At 40.2% G+C, this 19,555-nt stretch overlaps 1 long non-coding RNA gene across 1 annotated transcript; it reads right to left on the bottom strand.

Annotated features, from left to right (window-relative positions):
* Window positions 1-573: 573 nt before the first annotated feature.
* LOC125141003 lies at window positions 574-13,362 on the bottom strand. Its single transcript, XR_007140326.1, has 2 exons — window positions 12,733-13,362; window positions 574-871 (listed from the first exon to the last, which is right to left on the bottom strand). It is a non-coding gene; the product is annotated as an uncharacterized LOC125141003 (long non-coding RNA).
* Between the last annotated feature and the right edge of the window lie 6,193 nt (window positions 13,363-19,555).

The raw sequence follows: 19,555 nt of genomic DNA on the forward strand, positions 1-19,555 counted from the left end.
TATATATATATATATATATATATATATATATATATATATATATATATACACAAATATATATACACACATATCTCTATATGTGTGTGTGTATATATATATATATATATATATATATATATATATATATATATATATATAAATCTGGTTGTTCAAACACTACACTTTTAAAATGTTTATATATATACCTATATTATATATATTGTGAAAATTTTTTAGTGCAACTAACAGAATGTTGAACAGATTTTTACTGCCCATGTAAAAGGTTAACAGTTGCTGCGTTCCTGATATCCACTGGAGTTTGGAAGCAACAAGGTCAAAAAAAAAAAAGTTCTTTATTCTGTAAAACTGGATTCCAGTGGACTGTAAACCTGTTGCTGGCACAGCTGGGGATTTTTTATTAATATTACAATTTTGAAATATTAGTTACATTGTGGATGTATGGAGAAACTCCATCTCACAGGTCACAATCATCCCACTTCTCATTGTGTTCCACCACTAACCTGAGTTAATGCAGTGCAAACAGGTTAGTCGTCAATGTTTAACCGAGAAAAAAAAACAAAAAGTAACAAAATATTAGACTGAGTTACCAGCTTGTTGATTTATACATTCAATGACCAGCTGATTTATGGAATCAGACAAACATTTGTGGAAAGCTGACCATTTCACATGTTACCCTGTACATGTTGAACATCATCTTTCAGATTTATTTCCCTTTGCTCGAGAGATCAGACGCTGATGTCGGGATGGTGAAGAGACTCCAGTTCCAGTTCATCCCAAAGGTGTTCAGTGGGGTTGAGTCAGAGTTAGGGCTCTGTTCAGGACACATGTGAGATCTTCCAGTCAAACTTTAACCTCACACCATGTCTTCATGCTGGAACAGAGTTAAAGCCTCTTAATTTCAGTGAAGTGAAATTGCTCTAAATATGTGCTTCTTTTTGTGGCAGCAGTTTTGAGATGGCTGTGATGGTCAGGGGTGCACATACTTTTGGCTATTTAGTGTATAACTGAGCTCTGGAAAAATGGTTAAAAATGTTTATCATAGAATATTTTTTCCAGTTTGCAACAGAACGTTTGACGGTTGTGGAGATGTTTTGAATGCTCTGCTATCAGCTATCAGCAGATGCCAGGGAAGCTCCGCCCCCTTCCCCTGTCTCACGTTAGTAAGGTTTAAGCCCTTTGGACTTCATTTGTGTTAAATTACTTCAATTGAAGTTTTTTTGTATAGCGCTTTTTACAATTGATATTCTCTCAAAGCGGCTTTACAGAACATAAACATAACACAAAAAGTTATTATAAAGAATAATATAAAGATTAATAGAATACAAAAATTCAAGATTAATATTAGATATATTTAATTGTGTATGTATTTTCAATTCAAGTTTATTTGTATAGCGCTTTTTACAATAGACATTGTCTCAAAGCAGCTTTACAGAAATGTATTTATTTATTTATTATTTATTCGGGATTTATTTATCCCGAATGAGCAAGTCTGAGGTGACTCAGGTGACTGTGGGGAGGAAAAACTCCCTTAGATGGTAAAGGAAGAAACCTTGAGAGGAACCAGACTCAAAGGGGAACCTCATCCTCATCTGGGTGACACTGGGGGTCTGATTATAAATATACAGTCTGATAAATGTTGTATTGATGCAAAAGACCACATGGACTTCACATCTACTCTTTAGTATCGCAGAGTCCGACTGGACCTGGTAGACCTCTAGATGCCTCGGGATTCTCACAGAGTCGGCCTCGTCTCAGCGGAGGTCCAAAAACTTTATCGCACGGAAGACGATGCGAGACTTATCTGTATTTGTTGCTGAAATTCTGCAAACCAGAAATGGTAAAAGAGAGAAGGGAAAATGGCTGAGAAGTGACTGTGAGTATGAGGCTGGCCATGTGGAAGCACTTAACAGTTCTATGATGGACATTAGACGAGCGTTGATATAAAATGTGATGTTTTTATGAGTACCGTTTTCTCAAACAAACAACCCCATGTCCTTACTTAACACACTGTTAGGGCTCTCCGTCCTCACACAAAGCGCTTGCTCACGACCTTTAGAACAATTGGAATTCTTCATTTCCACTTGCTTAAGCCTTTGGAAATTTTGGCCTTTGGTCAGTTTATTTCAACTACATTTGAGAGTATGTGCAAAAAGAGTCTAGTACAAAATGAACTACAGTTTATTTAATTAATTACCCTTTTAAAAAAAGTCTTAAAAAATGTTAAACACTAAAATGGTTTCAGGTGAAAATAATTACAAAAAAAAACAAAAACAAAAAAAACACCACCACCACACAAATACATTTGGAAGATGCCTTTATCGAGTGTGACTTACATTTACCTATTGATGGTTAAGGGCCTTGTTCAGGGGCCAAGGAGAGCCAGCAAACTCACAACCTTGGGATTAGTAATCCAACACCTTAAACACTGAGCTACGTCTTGCACATAAGATCAGTTAGTTAAAATAGTTTAATAAAGTACAATGAAATTTTTAGTTAGGTGCAGGGAACAATGTGGACCAAACAGCACCAGGGAGAGATAAGTAAAGCTAAACACCTAAGTGAGTGAACACCAAAATATTAAACACCGACTTCATTTATTTATTTATTTATTTATTTATTTATTTATTTATTTATTTATTTGCTTTTTAAGTTAGAAAATAAACTCCCAAAATCGATCCTATACAAGTTTATGTCTAACTCCAGAAATTTTCTGTGCAATTTATATTTTAGACTAAAGTACATTTTTAATCTGGGGCCATAATACCGACGCACATTACTGCAAAAATGTTTAAGGATGTCCTGAATATACTGAGTACTGAATATGTTCAGTAATGATTGACACACAAGGCTCCGAGTGTGAGCACTGAGTGGTTAGCACGTTCGCCTCACACCTCCAGGGTTGGGGGTTCGATTCCCGCCTCCGCCTTGTGTGTGTGGAGTTTGCATGTTCTCCCCGTGCCTCGGGGGTTTCCTCCGGGTACTCCGGTTTCCTCCCCCGGCCCAAAGACATGCATGGTAGGTTGATTGGCATCTCTGGAAAATTGTCCGTAGTGTGTGAGTGTGTAAGTGAATGAGAGTGTGTGTGTGTGTGTGTGTGTGTGTGTGTGTGTGTGTGTGTGTGTGTGTGTGTGCCCTGTGATGGGTTGGCACTCCGTCCAGGGTGTATCCTGCCTCGATGCCCGATGACACCTGAGATAGGCACAGGCTCCTCGTGACCCGAGGTAGTTTGGATAAGCGGTAGAAAATGAGTGAGTGAGTGATTGCCACACAAGTAATGATTGACACACAAGGCTCTGAGTGTGAGCACTGAACTAGAGCACGAGCTCCATAAAGACCTGGTGTCAGTACAACACAAGTGACGATCCGCTTAAATACCACGCTGGAGGGATGTGTTACATGATTCTTTTGTTTAAAAAAAAAAGAGAAGAAGCTGACAAGCTTTAAAATGCATTTTGTGTCATCAGAAGGAATCACAGCGTTGTGTGTATCGTCGACCAGGCCGTTAATACTGGAAACGGCTTGCTGAATTAACAGGTTTCAGATTGCTTAAGAAACAAACCGGCTTGTCAGGGTTATAAAACACAAACATGCGCACACACGCGCACACACGCGCACACACACACACACACACACACACACACACACACACACACACACACACACACACACACACACACACACACACACAAACACGTGCACACACATTCTCCACAATGTGTGTGTATTTTCCCTGAGGCGTATCACGTGTAGGTGTTTTTGATGTCGTTCCCCTGCTGAAATGTGCATCATCACAATAATATCATTATGTAAAACACAAACATCAGCAGAAGTCAGAAGTAACTTCAGAAGTCATTCATTCATTTTATTCCTCTTATACTATCATCGATTTTCGGACTAGAACAGTTTTTATTTAATTTAGCTAGACTTAATGTTGTAGTGTATAAATAAATCTTCTCATTTACATTATAACGAAAAACACACACATACATATATTTTATATACATTTTTATTAAATAAATATAATAAATAAATACTGAGTGTAAGAATTCATTCATTCATTCATTCATTCATTCATTCATTCATTCATTCATTTTCTACCGTTTATCCGAACTTCTCGGGTCATGGGTCATTATTCTTTGTCTACTCATCTACTCATTGTTTTAGCTGTATAAAGTATCATCCATCCATCCATCCATTCATTCATTCATTCATTCATTCATTCATTCATTTTCTACCGCTTATCCGAACTTCTCGGGTCACGGGGAGCCTGTGCCTATCTCAGGTGTCATCGGGCATCGAGGCAGGATACACCCTGGACGGAGTGCCAACCCATCACAGGGCACACACAGACACTCTCATTCACTCACACACTCTCATTCACTCACACACTCAATTTTCCAGAGATGCCAATCAACCTACCATGCATGTCTTTGGACCGAGGGAGGAAACCGGAGTACCCGGAGGAAACCCCCGAGGCACGGGGAGAACATGCAAACTCCACACACACAAGGCGGAGGCGGGAATCAAACCCCCGACCCTGGAGGTGTGAGGCAAACATGCTAACCACTAAGCCACCGTGCCCCCCCCCCTAGTGTAAGAACCAAACATGTCTAAATTACATGAGTACTGTCACAGGCAGTAATAGACGAGTGGAAGATAAATCGATCATGAGGATGAGGTTTACTTTTGATTCTGGTTCCTCTCAAGGTTTCCTCCTCACCTCAGTCACCTCAGACTTGTTCGTTGTGGATAAATACAAACACGTTTAAATATAAGTCTAATATTAATCTTAAATCTTAAATATTTGTATTATATTAATGTTTGTATTAACTTTTTGTGTTGTGTTTATGTTCTGTAAAGCCACTTTGAGAGAATATCAATTGTAAAAAGCGCTATACAAAAAAACTTGAATTGAAGTGAATAAGTCGTGTTCACTAGATTCATATTCAGTGCTGTTTACATCAAACAGATTTACATTCATTTAATTTAATACAAATGAAGTCCAAAGGGCTTAAACCTTACTAACGTGAGACAGGGGAAGGGGGCGGAGCTTCCCTGGTATCTGATGATAGCTGATAGCAGAGCATTCAAAACATCTCCACAACCGTCAAACGTTCTGTTGCAAACTGGAAAAAAATATTCTACGATAAACATTTAAATCATTTTCTGGAGCTCAGATATACACTAAATGTCCATTGTTAAAAGCTAAATTTGATTTTAAATTTGAGGGGTTCTGCGCACAATTAAAATTGGACAGTTAGACAATTAAAATGAATTAAAAATGGAATTAAAAATCAAAAATTAAAAATTAACAATGATTCAAAAATGCACAAAAATGCACTTTGTCATAGATTTGATTTAGGAAACTGTTTAAAGGTCTTTTTTTTTTTTTTTTTTTTTTTTTTTTTGGAAACCCCAAACAATGCCATAGAACCCAAATTCTCACTGCAATGAGCTTTTCATGAGTGTGTGTGTGGGATAATTACCCCAATCGCATAACCACTGCCCCAGGTTGGGGAAATGAATATGAAGGTGCATATCAGTCCTGTCATAGTGACTGCAATCATAATCAAGCATTAAAGAATGGAGGCCACGATGTAAAGCGATCCTGTAGCCGGAGCGAACGTGTCATTAGCCTCTACTGATTAGCCGTGTAGCGCATGGGTCTGGTGCTCCTCAACATTACGATAATCTGCACCTCCATTCATCACGGCCTTTCACAAAAGCATGCAGAGGGTCGCCTCTGTAAGAGATTGGCCTCTTTTCTGTTTTTTTCTTTCTGCCGTGAGACATTTACATCTTGCTGTCTGAGACTAGAGGAGAAGCAACATTTACAGCATTCCATCCAGACGTCTTAGCATCTGTTTGTGTAGCTTTGCCAGACCTTCAGTCTGCATTAGTTTCATTCTCTGCCCTAATTAGCTGTACCTCATGCACGCCACCGAACGCTTTTCCGTCTTGATTGGTCGGTGTCAGCCGTTTCTGAGTCACACTGGGCTAATTGATCTCATCATTCAAGTTAATGAGGAACTTGTGGAGGAGAAAGAGCCTAATAAACCAAACGGCAGGAAGAAAATGAAGTGTGCGAAAAAACCACGTAGCAAAAAAAAATGAACAGTTAAAGGTTTTACACCTTGCACTGTAAGCTTTTTGTGATTATATAAAAAAAAACAAAAACAAAAAAAAACAACAGTAATTCTATCAAGCAACAAACTATCAGCTTTATTTAAATCACTGCGATCCGAAGCAGTCGGTTACTCGGGATGGGAAAATGTCTGCTTATCAGAGTTTTGTATCTCTCTGGTATTTTTTTGTGTTGTTCTTGGATCTCATGGGATTTCAGTACATTTACAGATGTCCCGTCTGAACCAGATGCCTTCCTGACAAGCTTTTTGTGGAAAAAATAACAATTAACAACAATAAACATGACTATTCAGAAAAAAAGGCCCTTGGTGTGTACAGTAAATATCTGAACCGGCTCGTTGTCCAGTTTCAGTGTTCCAGGTGCAGACGTTATTAATCTCATAGTATACTCATGTTACGCTCTTTATTCAACTCCTTTTAGCTGAAACCTGAGACTGGAACATGATTATACAAGGCATGAATTATTTTACATTAGACCTCCATAACTCCTGTGTGTTTACTTTGGCTCGATTAATCACTTTTCTGAAACCAACCCTTCCAGATTCATTTTTTTTCTTGATTTCATTCCTGAAATGAATTTCCTCTTTACTCGCTTGACTGAAATCGTACATCTCTCCTTGGCTTTATTTTCTTTGCATATCAAAGCCCGGTTTGTTTTTGTTGGCGTCTGGCCTGAAAGCTTGTTCCCTGCCAGTCATAATAGTTTTCACAAACCTGATGGAAGTGTTAGAATAACATCATATTGGTGGGAAGGAGAGTGCATGCAAGGGACACTGGGACACACGTGGATTGGAAAGAAACAAAAAAACACTGCACATTTGCATTTATCCTGGCATTTCCTTAGAGATTTTTTCTTTTCCCTTACACTCGACGAGGAGTTTTCTCTGACTCGTCGAGGCTCAACGGCGAGGTCTGGAGGAATCTGCGAGGTTTGTAAAAAAAAAAAAAGAAGAATAAACTACCATCGGTTTGCCACTTGGACAACAAACATGCGGTCGGCTTAAAATAAACAGCAATAACAAATGATGGCAGGATAATTCTCAAGCAGCCAGAAAGCAAATTTAAATAATGGAACAATAACAAGTCTGTATATATTTATGCGTACATGTTTTATAGACGTGTAAAGGCAGTGTGATTATTGGCCGAGACCAGTAACATTTCTAAACCCCAGCTGAAGTATTAACATTGTGTTCGCTTTTCCCCCATTACAGCTCCTAAAGAATATATGAACTCTCCACGTCCTGCTTATCTGCACTCACTGTTTCTCAACATCCTTAGTGGTTTCTCAGGATACAAACAATGTACACACTCTTGGGTCATGTGAAGTTGAACTCATTATACAGCTATTATGTACAGTATGTGCTGTTACTTTTGATTTCATCTGGGTGAATTTGTACGTGTTAATTCTCTTCGGTGGAATCGAATACCGCTGTGTCGTGCTCGGTTTCTGAGCCAAATCTGAACATGCTCCGGTTTTAATCGGATAATAAAGGCGAAGTATTCATGTCTATACTTAGAAATAAACTATTTTCTGTAAGCCTTAGTCTACACTGAGTCCCGCGGGAACCTGAGGTCTATCCCTATAGACTCGGGACACACACTTGTGCACAGTCAGTCATCCACTACAGTCAATTTAGACTACAATACATGTCTTTGGCCTGGGAAGGAAACCGGTGTACTTATGCCCCTTTTCCACCGAGGCAGTTTGAGTGCTGGTTCGGAGCCAGAGCCTAATTTAGAACAAGTTCTTTCTGTTTCAACCGCCAAAGCACCGGCTCTGAACCAGAAAAAGTGGTTCTTAAGTAGCACCAAAACGTTGCTGGTCTAGACTTAAGAACCGCTTGCGTCAGGAGCTGTGGGCGGGGCTACAGTTAGCGCATTTGATAATGTACCTAAAGTTTACTAATGTTTAATACACTTTTACTTTACTGCAATATAATAACTTATCAGCACACATGATAGTAGGTAGCTACATGCTAAGGCTAACTTTTTTCTGTGTTAATGATAAAATAACGTTATGTACTTTCTCGATCACGACCTCCGTATATACAGAGCTGTATACGGAGCTGCACGTACACGTCGGATTCGCCGCGTTTGGATGCTGATGTAGGTTCACAAAGCCATGAGCATTAACAGTAAAGCAACATCCACCATTGTTGTTGTGTTTGTGTTTGCCGCTGCTGCGCTAACGTTGCTGCGCTGGGTAACGTGTCACGTATACAGTGACGTCAGGCTCTGTGATGGCTCTCTAGCCGGTGGAAAGGCAAACCGGTTCTGAGAAGGTTCGCCAGTGGAACAAACTTTGAACCAGCACCTGCTCTGAACCCGCACTCGGTTCTTTTTGGTGGAAAAGAGGCATCAGAGGAAACCTCGAAACAAAGGGAGAACATTCAAACTCCACAAGCACAGGGCAGAACCAGGAATCAAACCCCTTCACCAGAAGCCATGAGGCCAAGTGCCCCAAAAAGTTCTAAGTTATAAGATAATTGCCAAGGACAAACATATACAGACACTATATTAAAAATTTACATGGAAAAGCTACATAATATAAACTTCTAGACATAAATGCTGCAAATGAATCCCTTTTCTCATCCAGCTTGCAATTGGTGTCTTTATAAAAAGATTTTGATAAAATTGGGGAAGATTTCAGTCAGCATTTGTGGCAAAGAGCTTTAATGAGCTTCCTAAAGTTCTCATGAACAGCATTATTAAACAGTGCTGAGATTAAAAATGCTACCAGGATCAACATCTCATCCCGGTCACTACTGGAGCACTATTTCAAGAACTTCAGCAAGAGGTAGGTCTTTAGACATCATAAGAAGACACTCCGTGACTCTCGGACAACTATCGGAAGTTTATTACTCCACCTAGGTACTAGAACAGAAAATAGTCTTGATGCAGGTCTTTTTTGAGAGATGGTTGGATCAGTCTTGCAGTGCTGGTGGATCAGATGGAGCTTGCAGCAGTGCAGAGTGTGAGAAGTACTGTGAGATACGTGAGTGCTGGTCTGTTTTTGGCTTAGTAGGCAAGCATCAGGGTTTAAAATCTAACTCGGGCTGCCAGGAAGCCAATGGAAGGAGTGTAGTAATGGGGTAGTGTGGGAGAAATCCCAACTAATCATCTGTAGAAAGGTGATCAACTCAGGATTTCACAACATGATCTCAGACTAACGATAAGAGGAACGAACGATGATGATCAGAATTCTCTGGAACAACAATTCAACTTTGCAATAATTCAGCTAGGGGGGCACGGTGGCTTAGTGGTTAGCACGTTCGCCTCACACCTCCAGGGTTGGGGGTTTGATTCCCACCTCCACCTTGTGTGTGTGGAGTTTGCGTGTTCTCCCCGTGCCTCGGGGGTTTCCTCCGGGTACTCCGGTTTCCTCCCCCGGTCCAAAGACATGCATGGTAGGTTGATTGGCATCTCTGGAAAATTGTCCGTAGTGTGTGAGTGAATGAGAGTGTGTGAGTGAATGAGTGTGTGTGTGTGCCCTGTGATGGGTTGGCACTCCGTCCAGGGTGTATCCTGCCTTGATGTCTGAGACCCCGCCTGAAACCCCGTGACCCGAGGATCAGAATAACATCATACCCACACTGAAGCATGGTGGTGGGAGCATCATGATATAGGGTTGATCATCTACAAACACAATACTGGGTCATTTCAATAAGTCATCCAGTAAGAATAACTTGAGATGACTTTGCCTGACCTCATGAATCACCAGGATTGTGAAATGGTGAAGAGACTGAGAACAATTTTTATTATTTTTATTGAGGAACGAGCCAAAATTGAACCACAATCCTGACAATTAATTAAACTATTATATACTTTTTACTGTAGCTGTCTGAAAACTACAATTTTCAACAACATAGAAATAACATGCATAATTTTGGTGTCTTGAGTACTAGAAGTGGATCTAGTATAGCACGCCAAGTATATAAGAGCCGAACGATACCTACTTCCCCTCGGCACTGTATACCTACTACATCAATACTTAATTTTGATTGTCTGAGCAAGTTGATTTCAGCCTAGAAAATACATGTTTTGTATTTTACAATATCGTAGTGCTTTGTGTTTCTTAAAAATAACACAGAAATTTGACTTCATACCATTTATTTTGGCTATATATTGAAAATATATATATATGAAAAAAAATATATATATATTGTCAATTGAAAGAACAATATAGTAACGATCTATCTGATGGTACTGTAAATACTTTGTACACTGTAACCTGTTACCATTTAAATGCTTTTAGAGGGAAGAACTTCAGATATCCAGAGGCTGGAGGAAGCTAGGAGAAGGCTAGGTTTCTTCTGAAAGTAACAGAAGAAGCAGAGGTCATGGCGAGGACCAAATGGGAACCGTGACAAAGAAACGGGTTGATACGTGATAAGATCTGTCTAGTTTAAGGTCTGATGAGGTAAAGGTCTTGTTTTGAGACAATGACAAATGAGGTTTCCTGCCCATGGTGAAGGTTGAACATGGCTCTATTGGCCTGGTGAAGGTCTTTAAGAAGGATTAGAGTTCTTTGTTCTTTTTCTCTGTGAAAAAAAAGATAGAACACACAACTACAGGGTGTGGAACTTTTCCAAAGATTGACCGCATGGAATTTACAGATCAAGTTAGGAAGTATGGCTTGAGCAGAAGGAATGATAAGCACCAGATGTCTGGGACAAAACAAAGGTTTTGAGATTGCAGTACATGTGCTTGGGTTAATCCCTTCCTCTGAAAAAGTCATGGGAGTGATGAGAAGCCAGTATCAAGGAACTGGGTGTATGGCTCAGATGGGCGGGGCCACATTTACATACAGAGCTATGGATAATCTCCGGGAGATCATCTGGAACAAATATAATGCATTTATTGTTTCTGCTGGTAAACAGGGTTTAAAGGAATAACGACCATGACACTAAACTTCAATGTAGCTTAAGTGTCAAATCATAGTGACATTTCATCATTAACGTGCTTTAAAAAAGCAGCAAAACAGTAACGATGGCGATGACGTTACAGTAGTTGTTAAGGAAGTAGCATTGTTCACAACCGGTTTTAATGTTTTAATGTTCTTTACAGCATGAGTGAGCGTCAGAGGCTCATGAACTTCATTAACACGTTCCCGGGACTTGGCATGTATCCACACCTTATTACACAATGACACACCACTCGTTCTCAGCTCGATGTTATCTCCCATTAGCCGTACGGTACGCTTCGGTCAGACTGATTACGCTATGTGGATTACTGTCCACTGACTAACAATTTCATGTTAAGCAGAAAATATTACCCAACTAGCAAGATTCCTTGCTAAAGTGAGAATTTGTTGTTAGGAATTCTGCCATCTTTATCGATATATTAAAGCCCTCAGTTAAAACACTCATACTGTAGGTAGCATCCTTTCTCAAGTCAAGTCAAGAAGCTTTTTTCTAACGTTAGACAGGGGGAACAAATCGTTTTTAGACTTCGTAACAGAAATTCAGTCTAGAACTGATACTCAGTATGTCTATGACATACAGTAGAGGCGGTACTGATAAGAGGTGGATCAGATATCAGAGAAAGCGTATCGGATATCGGATCCTGTAACAGAGCAGACACTGGAACCGGATTTGGAAAAGTTTACATAAAGAAATCGAATGAACTTTTATTATGTAGGTTGCAGCATTATGTTGCAGAAAGCAATACAAATGAATCTATAAAACATTATTATTATTATTATTATTATTATTATTATTATTATTATTATTATTATTATTATTATTATTATTATTATTCATAGTAGTATTAGTATATATGCAGAATTTTTTCCTTCTGTTTCCCTGCTTTCTTCTGTACAGTCTCTGAGACACATAAATACTGGCAGGAAAAATTAAAAGTAAAATGAATGACCTTAAAATCAAATGGTTTGACGACATTAGAAATTAATTTATGTTCCATTATTATTAAAAAAACATTATAAGTAAGAACATTATTTTAACTAATTTATTAATATTATTATTTATTATTTTATTATTATTATATAAACAAACAAACAAACAAACAAACAAATAAATAATGTCTCTGTCTTTGCACAAGAGTTTTCTTTGGCACAAAAAAAATTAATAAGTAAGAACTTTATTTTAACTAATTTCTTCTTCTTCTTCTTCTTCTTCTTCTTCTTCTTCTTCTTCTTCTTCTTTAAATAATAATATTTAAAAAAATCAAAGAATTTGTTTTGTTTGAAATGACTGACAAAATGATATATTATAATGATAATTTATACAAACAAACAAACAAACAAATAAATAAATAATGTTTCTGTCTTTGCACAAGAGTTTTCTTTGGCACAAAAAATTAATAAGTAAGAACTTTAAGGGATCTGTGCACAGAGTGGGCTTCAGATTTACATGTTAATGTAGTAACATGGTTCTGATTTTTATCCAAAACAATACTATTAGAATTCAGTAAAAGCTTGAGCAGCTCCGATGTTTGTTCTCTCCTTCTCTATCTCCTGTTCAGAGGTGAAACGTTCAACCTCTCATCCGTATGCGTTTTACCGATTAAACGAACGCAGTCGCTTATCTCTCGACCGACAGCCTACACATTCTTATCATCTGTTCTTACTTGTCCACACCCACTGCAGCCTCAGGGATGAGTATGTGTGAAAGTTTCCTCCTCGCAGGTCACGCTCGTGTGTGCTTTCTCTTGATGAATGTACACAGATCTAAAGCTCCTTCAGCTTCACGCCTCACCTCAACATGTCAGCGTGTCATGCTACCCCTGTCGCAAATTCCACAGCCGTGTCTTTATGTCATCTCGTATCAGACGCTTCACGCTGTCTAAACCTTTAACGCCTAATGTTCTTCATGGTTCCATTCTCCTACTACCTGTTTCCTGTTTGGCTGCATACCTGAGATAATCCGAGAGCGAACTGGGAAGGAGCATGACATCACAAGACCAGTAAAAGTGCTTAGGCTTTTTTTTTTACTATGATTATTATTCTAAGATTGTATTAGTACTCATAAAGTCATGCGCTCTTTTGTTGTCATGAAGAAAGAACGAGGAAATATAAACACTGGTGATTTGGTTGTTCCAAATAAAAACCTTGAAGTTTGAACCCAGGAATATTTCACCAAAGATAATGGCCGGGTCTCAATTTCGCTTCTTTATGAGAAATTCTACTGAAACTCTACAAATTCTACAAAGTCCACTTTCATATCAGCTTTATATTAACTAATTAAGGTGCATCGTGTGGCATCGTCACAACGCATTCATCCTTTTCCAGTGCGTGGAACATGAGTACGGCTCTCATAGAAGGTCATAACGTGTGTCTTCGCTGGTAGGAGTTTAAAAGAGTGGTTAAGGATGACATTCATCTCATTTTGTACAACTGAGCAAACAAGGCTTAAGGGACTTGCTCAAGGGCCCAGAAGTGGCAGGTTGGTGGTCCTACGATTTGAATTTCCAACCTTCTGATCAACAATCCAATGCCTTAACCACTAAGCTACCACTTACCAAAAAAAAAGTCTCCTGTGTTTGAGATTTCACTGATTCAAGCACCAAAAAATATATTTAAATTTTTTTTTTAAATATTTAAAAAAAAGAGCCAAAAAGATTTTTGTCTTCAACAATCACAAAAAAACCCCACTCTGAAATCCCTGACTGAATAATATAGACATGTTTAAACTCTAAGCTTATGGCTAGTCTCTTTGTTCCTACTTTTATATTGTATGTTAGACGTGCAAACAGAGGCACACAAAGCATAAAACTGAACATTTACCACCCAGGCAGAATGTTTTAGAATAAAGCATCCGCAGTCTCTGAATCCGGTCAGTCGGCATGTTTACAGCCTTTTGTCTGCAGCTTCGGCACATTAGGGATAATTAAAAGGTGTTTAATGTGAACTCAGTCATCTGCATGTGTGTGTTTGTGTCGACTGAGTGTGTAAACACAGGTGCAGGCTGAAAGAAAAGATTGTGTGTGTGTGTGTGTGTGTGTGTGTGTGTGTGTGTGTGTGTGTGTGTGTGAGAGAGAGAGAGAGAGAGAGAGAGAGAGAGAGAGAGAGAGAGAGAGAGAGAGAGAGTGGGGAAGACAGAGAGAGAGAGAGAGAGAGAGAGAGAGAGAGAGAGAGAGAGAGAGAGAGATAGTGGGAAAGACAGTGTGTGTGAGAGAGAGAGAGAGAGAGAGAGAGAGAGAGAGAGAGGAGGAGGATAGCACGTTAAACTTTTCCAGTAACGTTGCTAGGGCGTCTACATGGCTTTGCTTTGTTATTAAAACTACAATGTCATCAATTTACATAAATGTCATTATTATTAAAACTACAATGTCATCGGCATGTGCTGCTACTTTTCTGCTATTTGCACTATTAGATAAGTGTAGACCAGTCATCATCAGTTCTATAGCAATTGAGTACAGCATCGCAGACAGCGAACAGCCTTGTCGTACCCCCCTACAAGCTTTAAAAGGAGAGCATAAGCCACCGTTTATCTTCAATACACTCTCAGCGTCACAATAGAGCACCTTAACTTTCTCAATAAAATCTGTGCAAAAAACAAAAAACTGTAGAAGTATTTGTGCTCGACTCTGTCAAAGGCTTTCTCTTGGTCTAAGGAGATCAAACCAAAATCTAACTTAAATCTTTTGGAGCATTCTGTTACGTCCCGAACAATCATTGATACAGTCAATGATTGTTCTGCCGGGCACGCAATAGGTCTGATCCGGATGAATGACCTGACCCAGTGCTTCAGCCAACCGGTTAGCCAGGACTTTGGAAAGTAGTTTATAATCACTACACAAGAGTGAGACAGGGCGCCAGTTTTTTATGTCTGTTAGATCACCTTTCTTAGGAAGAAGAGTGAGTGCAGCCCTCCGACAACTAACTGGCAGTGAACCTCCAGACAGGCTTTCATTGAGTACTAAGAGTACATCCTCACCCACCACATCCCACAATGACTTATAAAAATCAACAGGGAGTCCATCAATGCCAGGAGCTTTACCCGTTTTCATGCTCAGGAGAGCTTTGCGAAGTTCGCCCATGCTCACCGCACCTTTGAGGCCTGCATTGGTCTCCTCTGACACCTGTGGAAGGTTTCTATAGAAGCCACTGTCTGAGCTGCGTTCACTCGACACCTCACTCTTGTAGAGACCTTTATAAAAATCTACTGCCCTTTTCTTGATGTCTGTTTGGTCAGACGATAGTACTCCAGCCTCTGAACGTAAGGCATGAAGAAACCTATTTTGACCATTTCTCCTTTCTAGGCTGAAGAAATATTTGGTCGGTACATCCAACTGGTTTGCATTTAGAAAGCGAGACCGAACCCTGGCCCCCTGTGCCTTCGCTTCAAGCATCTCCAACCATTGACACTTTTTTGCAGCTAGCTGTCCTGCGATCGAATCCTCTCCTGTTGCCTCCACTAACTCCTGCAACCGGGACATTTCAGCTTCTAGGTCTTTCATAGACCTTGTTAGCTCCTTAGTGACACTAAGAGTGTATTGTTGACATAGCTGTCTAATTTTTATCTTGCCATAATCCCACCACAATTGAACAGTACTAAAGGCGTCTCTCGTTGACCTGAACTCATCCCAGAAAAACTTAAAAGTGTCTAGAAACAACTTATCATCTAGCAACGCAGAGTTAAAGTGCCAATATGCACTTTTTGGTTTAACTGAACTCAATATGAAAGCACATTGTACCATGCAGTGGTTTGAAAAAGCCATCGGGGTGATAAAACACTTCTTGCAAATATTCAGATGGTGCTTGAAGACATAGATTCTATCTAACCTTGCTGCGGATGTAGAATTGCTATGTACATGAAACCAGGTAAAACTCTTATGGCTGATGTTAAGCTGCCTCCAGACATCGCTCAGGTCATGTGTGTTAATCAGTCGTCTAAGTCTCGTGCGGGACGCCATATGTGGTTCAACATGGTTCCTATCTACATCCTGTTCAGTACAGTTAACCCCCCCCCCCCAAAAAAAAACAGATACTCCTCTCCACTACAACCTTGTAGAGTTTCACAAAGTTTATCGAAAAAACTAATCTTTCAATAGCAGCTGTCGGCACATATACACAAATAGACACAAAAGTGTGCGTCTCAATAACCGCTTTCACTTTCAATAGCCTGCCTTTTACAATCTCTTTTACATCATAAGAAGTTGGAGTGAAGTTCTTTGAGAACAGTATTGCAACCCCACCACTGACAGAGGAGTTGTGACTAAAGATGGAGACTCCTCCCCATTCTCTCTTCCAATCTATAACATTTTTAACATCAGTATGTGTTTCCTGCAGAAACACAACATCTGCTTTCTTCTGTGAAAGCACTTCATAAAGCTTTGCTCTTTTTTTTTACAATCCCTAGCTTCATTTAAATTAAAGGTGGCTATCTGGACTTCACTCATTATGAGAAAGACAAGGGTTAAATACCACCTACAAAAAGACCCACTGTTGTTTCTCATATCTTTACACACCCTTACTATCTTCGTCGTTTGTTTCAGCGATGAGTTTTCTCACTATTTTCTTTAGTCTGTAAACTTCTTTATTGGAAAAACAACCTTCTGCCATTAGACACTTTGCTTTCTCAATATGTGTGCTTTAACAATATGTGTGCTTTAATAATGTGTGCTTTAACTCTCTACATTTGATTATATTGTCTTCTGGTAAAGTAGGTTCCTGTCTTTTGTATACTATCTGCTTAACTCACTTTGTTCTAGAGTAGTGTGATTTGAATCGTGTTATATTCTATAGCATTGTTGATTTTTATAGTGTTGGTTTTTGTTGTTCTCTCAGCTGATTAATCAGGAGTAGTTTCAGTCTCCCTTAAGGTGTGAATTGGGGGCAGGGCTTACCTATTTAAATTGAAGGTTCTCTCTCTCACATTAGTGTCTAGTACTAGACTACAAATATGTGCCTTAAACCCATCTCTGTACTCAAGGCCTACTCTCGCAGACGCTCTCATCCACAAAGCAGAGGTCACAATCCCAATAACCTCATCTACCCTCCTCTGTTGTGTAAGTCTCAAACAGTAGTGGTAGGTGGGCTCTGGAATTGTCAGTCTGCGGTAAAGAAAGCTGATTTTATCTCTGCTTTAACTTCCCATTACTCCTTTGATTTTCTTGCTCTAACAGAAACCTGGATATCCCCACAGAACACGGCTACACCAGCTGCTTTATCCTCTGCCTATGCTTTCTCTCACTCACCACGAGAAACAGGCAGGGGTGGTGGTACAGGTTTATTGTTGTCAAAGAAATGGTGCTTTAAACCTCTACTCTTCTCTAATTTAACCATCTCTTCTTTTGAATTTCATGCCATTTCAGTTACCTCTCCTATCAGCCTTGTTATCATTGTTGTCTACCGCCCTCCTGGTCCCCTAGGAAACTTCCTGGAAGAAATGGACTCACTGCTTAGTGCTTTCCCTTCCGATAGCTCCCCCCTGACAGTGCTTGGTGACTTCAACCTCCCCTCTGACAAGCTACATTCTTCTTCCCTCCTGTCTCTTCTCGACTCTTTCTCCCTCACACTCAACAGCTACATCCCCACACACAAAGGAGGCAATGTCCTCGACCTGGTTTTCACCCGTCCTTCTCCAGCTACAGATATGACTGCTACCCCACTCCACGTCTCTGATCATCACCTGGTATCCTTCACCATCACTCTACCTATCTTACCTAAAACTACCTCTCACCCCCTTGCTCTTACTCGCCGCAACCTTCACTCTGTCTCACCTTCATCTGTAGCTTCCTGCACTCTTTCTTCCCTTCCTGATGCTAAGTCTTTTTCCTCACTACCCTTAGACTCAGCCACAGATACTTTCCTCTCATCTCTTTCCTCAACTATGGACTCCCTCTGCCCTATGTTCACTAAACCCAAGAAAACTTCTTCTTCTGCTCCTTGGCTTTCAGATGTGCTGCGCAACAATCGAAGAGAGCTAAGATCATCAGAGAGAAAGTGGAAGAAATCACAACTTGATGCAGATCTTGATTTTTACAGAACACTTCTTGTCAAGTTCTCCTCAGATGTGACTTCTGCCAAGACTTCCTTCTACAAGGAAAAGCTTGAAGCTTCCTCACATGACCCTCGGAAATTCCACAACATCATCTCTTCTCTGCTCAACCCCCCGGCTCCACCTTCCTCATCCTCCCTGACTGCAGAAGACTTTGCTTCTTTCTACCAGGAGAAGATTGAGGAAATCTGCCGGACCTTCACTTCAGCCCCGACTGCACTTACATCTCAGAGTATGGATTCCCCTACACCTTCGTTGTCACATTTTTCAACTGTGGCAGCAGAAGAGATTTTACAACTCATCCAGTCCTGCAATCCTACCACCTGCCCATTGGATCCACTCCCTACCACTATGCTCCAGACCATCTCACAAGACCTCTTGCCCTTCATTTCCACTATCGTCAATAGATCCATAGCATCTGGTCAGGTGCCAACTACTTTCAAGAGAGCAAGGGTTATTCCCATCCTAAAGAAACCTGCTCTGGATCCATCAGACATCAGTAACTACAGACCGGTATCACTTCTCTCATTTCTTTCAAAAATTCTTGAACGCATTGTCTATAATCAACTGTCTGTCTATCTCTCACAGAACAACCTCCAAGATCCCAAACAGTCTGGCTTTAAAGCAGCTCACTCTACAGAGACAGCCCTTTTGGATGTCTCTGAGAAGCTACATACTGCTAGATCAGCCAAACTATCATCCGTCCTTATCCTCCTTGACCTTTCAGCAGCATTTGATACGGTCAACCACAAGACTCTCTTATCCTCCCTCAAGAGTCTTGGGATTTGCGGATCAGCTTGGGAATGGTTTGCCTCCTACCTGGAAGGACGCTCATATCAAGTAACATGGAGGGGAGTGACTTCTGCTCCACGCAGACTCTCCACTGGCGTCCCACAGGGCTCAGTACTTGGTCCTCTTCTTTTCTCCTTGTATACTCACTCTCTTGGTGAAGTTATTTCATCACATGGGTTCTCTTACCACTGCTATGCTGATGATACACAACTTATCTTCTCTTTCCCACCCTCAGATGCCACAGCTTCTGACCGGATCTCAGCATGTCTGGCAGAAATTTCATCATGGATGACTGCTCATCAGTTAAAGCTCAATCCTAGCAAAACTGAACTGCTGTTCATCCCAGGTGATTCATCCCCAGGTCACGATCTTGCTATATCCTTGCACAACGATCTGATCTCCCCTTCAGCCACAGCTCGCAACCTTGGGGTAACCATGGACAATCAACTGTCCTTTTCCTCTCATGTTGCAAATGTGACTCGCTCATGTCGGTTTCTTCTCTACAACATTAGAAGGATTCGGCCATTTTTGTCCACACAGACTGCCCAGGTACTTGTTCAGTCTCTTGTCATTTCTAGACTGGATTACTGCAATGCACTGCTGGCAGGTCTACCTATGAACGCAATCCGTCCTCTGCAAATGATCCAAAATGCAGC

Source organism: Tachysurus fulvidraco, chromosome 4, assembly GCF_022655615.1.
Source record: "Tachysurus fulvidraco isolate hzauxx_2018 chromosome 4, HZAU_PFXX_2.0, whole genome shotgun sequence".
Classification (NCBI taxonomy): domain Eukaryota; kingdom Metazoa; phylum Chordata; class Actinopteri; order Siluriformes; family Bagridae; genus Tachysurus; species Tachysurus fulvidraco.